Below are 4,838 nucleotides of genomic sequence, written 5' to 3' on the forward strand. Positions count from 1 at the left end.
TTAGTGTCTGATTTTAATAACTAATTTTAATGTACATGTAACGTCATTTTTGTCAAAGATTGTGCAGCCCTTTCAAACAGTGGGGGATCTATGGGGACCGAATGCTATCTTTGGATAGGAGCTTCTTTCACTTGTCTTTTAGATTTGGTGAGTCTGTAACTACTATTACTTTCTTTATTCTTATTACTTTGTGAGTTCTTGGTTGTTTGAAATAATGTATTGGATTAAAGTGGAACTGTATTGTCCTAGTGGGTGGTTTTCTTGAACTGAGGGTCGGGTTTTATGGGTTGCAAGGGAGTCTTTATGAGCTGAAATGTAGTTTTGATGGGTTTATAGGCTGGTTTAGTGGGCTAAAAATTAGACTTTATAGTTGATTTATTGGGCTGAGAATTGGACTTTATTGTTAATTTGTTAGGCTAAAATTGGGCTGTGAGATTGGTCTAGTGGGATGAGAGGTTTGCTTGTTGGACTGAGAGTGCATTGTTATGGGCATCTTGGCAGGTTGAGAATGGCGCTTCTTAGATTGGGAAGAGTTATTTTGCTTCAAGTTTTCTGCTTTCACATTGACTACATCCTCCTCTATATTTGTTGTCTACTATACATGACTGTAAAATACAGTTCTCAAAGTACAGATTGATCACATGTTGGTTTCTCCTACAATCCTTGCACATTGCAAGCAAGTATGCATCTGTGACTAAGCTTCTCAACTCGGATGAAAGAGAAACTCCAGGAGCTTTCCGCCAATAGTTTTCAGCTTCAATGTATCCCAACTCCTTATAGTAACCCAATACAAAGAACACATCAAGCGTGTCTCTTTCAACACTCATCAACATTTCTGTATTGTCAGGTTCATATATCATGTTTCCATCAACATTCTTTTTAAACAATCCGCCATGGTGAAACATAAAAGTCATCGGAGGATGCAACACCCTACGACACATAGTCTTATGCTTAAGTCATAAAACTGAGGTGGCAAGGTATTATGACCTCTAAAAGTAAAAATATATATAATACTAGTTGAAAGGAATTTATACCGAGAAGCCTTTGAAGAAAAGATTAAACAAAAGCATTAAACAGAAAAGCGCATCACTCTCGAAAGCGATAAACGAAAACCGGACGAGGTAAGAGCCAAGCGACATATATATACACATAGGAAAAGAGTTCCAAAGATACAGATAACAAACTTCTGACTCGGCTCGCGAAGTCAAGACCGGCCAGAGCATATATATATATACACTTAAGAAGTCCCAAGGTACCCAAAATACTATTTACAAAACCTATTTCTCCAAGTCAACCTCTAAAAGGGACAAACATAAAACATATATGCAGTGGAGATACAAATATATACAATTCTATCAAAATAAAACTCCCAAAAGAACAGTTCTTCGCTTCAGAAAGCTCCTAGTATGCCTCGACGAGGTGCCCTCACATCCTGCATCTGAAAACCACAATATTTGTATGGAATGAGAATAGGAGGTTCTCAGCATGGTAACGCTGCCCACATAATTAACATATAATGTCGCAGAAAAGCCAGAGGCGATCCTAGAACTTCCAACAATAGATTACAAACTTAAAACTATTATTTACAACCATAAATAAGCCATAAACAAGGTGGGATAGCTAAGGGTTCAAAATTCTAACTCAAACCTAACTTGATCCTTTAGCTTCTCACCTTCCTCCATTCCTCCAGAACTCCATAGCACAGATAAACAAAATACAGACAAACCAAACACAAGTAAAATACAATTATAGCAAGTAGGCATAACAATCACATAGGCAAGTCCAATTAATGCACAACCATACAAAACAAATATATGCATATGATGTATGCCTGTCCTATAGCTGATGAGCCTCATCTGTCGGTTATATAGCCAAACTCGACATGTCCTGATAGCTAACCGTGGACAGAAACATCCATTGCGGAGCAAGTGAGCCTGAGCCACAACCCCCTTACTACTACCCGCTAAACCTAGAGCAAGTGGAATAACCACTACTGCTGCTACTACCCAGGCGGGTATTTAAAAGCTTGACCTGGAGCAAGTGGAATAATCCACTACTGCTGCTACTACCCAAGCGTCACGATCACTGACCTGGAGCAAGCGGGACGAATCACAATCCTTGCTACTGCCCAGGTATCTCAAACATACATTCATTCAGTCTAAAACAATCATCCTTATTATCAAATCTCAAGAATTAAGCCGGAGCAAGCGGGACGAACCACAATCCTTGCTACTACCCAGGTATCACAAACATACATTCATTCATTAATCATCATATCATTATATATCATGAATTTAGCCACCGCTCACATCATATATAACTTTACAACACTTCCTTATTAATCATCATCTACTTTACCTCTTTCTTAATCAACAAGTTATCTTTCTCACAGCCCTAATCATAGTTCACTACCCAAAAATCCACTATCAGACTTTAAACAAGAGCTACTAGGTTTTGAAAGTTAAAGAAATGGTTTAAAAAGCAAAAATTCAAGTTTCAGAAAAAAGGGGTTTGTGTACGTGGCATCCTGCCTGCATACGCGGAAGTGCGAACCCAAAGTGAAGTCCCGCATCGCGTGTTAACCTCCGCGTACGCAAGATACAAAATCCGAAGAGAATGGTCGCATTGCGTGCGAGTTCGCGTACGCGGATTCTGCAGGATAGGTAAAATGGTTAAGTGCTGCAGAATTTTAAAATTTCACACCAAATTTCCAACGCGCATAACTTTTTTATTTTAAAACATTTTTCATTTGTTCTTCAAATGGTGTAAATCTCTCAATCCAAATTTTCATTATAAATAAGTTTGATAAAAATCAAATGTTCGGAGGCCAAGTTACACCCCGCCAAAGTTGGCCAACAATCAAAGTTTTCATTAAAATACCAAACCTTTACTTTCAAAACATACCAATCCTATTCCTTTCAAAACATACCAAAATTGCCTCAAACCAAGTTCAATCCTTCCTCAACACCTCTCATTCACTTCATAACACACCAATTCACAATTAGAATCACTTCACACAATATTTTATATCCAAGACAAAATATATAAAATCATTAACATCATGCGTATACACATCATCAAACTCTACAAAATCACACTATTTCACCAACAACAACCTCACATTGCTAATTCCTCATAAATACCAACCAATCCCATATACAAGATTACCCATCACAAACATCATAGCCTCAACTACAACCTCAATATTATCAACCTTCGTACATATCCACCAATAGCAATCATCAACAACATAAATAATTCAATCTTATCATATGGTTATCTAACCTAAGTTTTTACGACACATGATATTTTAGTTATTAGAAATCGAAATCATACCTTGGCTGATTCCTCCTAACGCACAGAACTCCTCACTTATATACCACACCCCAAGCTTTGAAATCACAGCTTCTCTCCAAGCAAACCCCAGCCTCCAAGGTTAGCCTTCTAGCTTCCAATTTCTTAAATTGACTCAATCCAACAATCAATTTCAATCTATTATCATAATTACCACTATAATCAAAATAGAGTTCACTAATTCAACATATATAACAAGGATTTAAGGGGTGTTTACCTGACCCGCAGCTCAAACGAGCTAAACCTGACAATACCCGCAAGTTAATTCGAACCTAAACACCAATCGGAGATCCAGATTTGAAGTTATGATAAAATGAAACTTTGATCAAATTGGGACAAGGGCTTGAGCTCCCCTTTCCTACCAGCGTGTGTTTTGTGTTTTTAATGGGGAAGGGTTGAGTTTCATTACTTTTATACTTGGGCCTTGGGCCCAATATGGGTTCGGTTTGTTCGGTTCGGTTCGTTCAGTCCAATCTTGAGCCAAATTCTTTAAAATTAGTGTCAAAATTCATATTTTAATTAATCCTACCTCATTAAACTATAAAATTCTATTTTATAATTTTTTGAATTAATAATTAATTTATTGACTAATTATTTATAAATTCGCGAGTTTTACAGAGGACCTTCCATCTACAATAACAGAAACAAAAATACCCTTAGCCCACACCCCACAAATTGTCACTAGCTATTCTCAATCATAAGCAAACATACCCTAAACCCAAAATGAACATGCAACAAATGAAAAGAATCATCATTAAAATGAAACACCCTAACTAAAAATCATCACAAAGCTAGTAAAAGCAAAGCATTTTGACACACTCAAATTCTTTAAGAATAGTAACACAAACCGTTAGTCACCCCAAACCCTGCCCTAAATCAGAGGAAAATATACAGCACACCACTAGGAAGACATCACGCCACATAATGACTCAAAAAACATGAAATAGGCTTCATCCTTACCTCTAACCATCGCGATGGCTTCCTCCACAATCAATGTTGCTCCAGGAGACGATGAACTCTGTATTTAGTAACGATACCTTTTCTGCTTTAATCTTCAACCAACACTGACAAAAGTTGATGGCGTAGTTCAAATGCAGGATGAAAGGCTTAGGGCATAGTTTGAGGAAGACAATATATTTTGGAGCAAAACATAGAGAGATGTTTGTTATGAGATGGGGTGAGGCGTTGTAATGTTTTGAATCTCTTTTGAAAACTAAACGATGACGCATCAAGGCTTGGAGGTCATTCAATCAAAACTGCGTCGTTTTCATTGTCTGCTACGCTGGCAGTTAACGTCACACGTCAGTCAACGTTAGTTACCTCAGCAAAGGAGATGACGGAAGGACAAACGTGAACAACTTGATTATCTTTCGGGGACTATTTTAATTAATTTTATCTTCCGGAGATGAAAATAGAGATTGAGATATCTTTTAGAAACGATTTTGACTATTAACTCTTTATATGTAATATGTATATTATTAAAT

The sequence above is a fragment of the Arachis ipaensis genome, chromosome B03, assembly GCF_000816755.2.
Source record: "Arachis ipaensis cultivar K30076 chromosome B03, Araip1.1, whole genome shotgun sequence".
Classification (NCBI taxonomy): domain Eukaryota; kingdom Viridiplantae; phylum Streptophyta; class Magnoliopsida; order Fabales; family Fabaceae; genus Arachis; species Arachis ipaensis.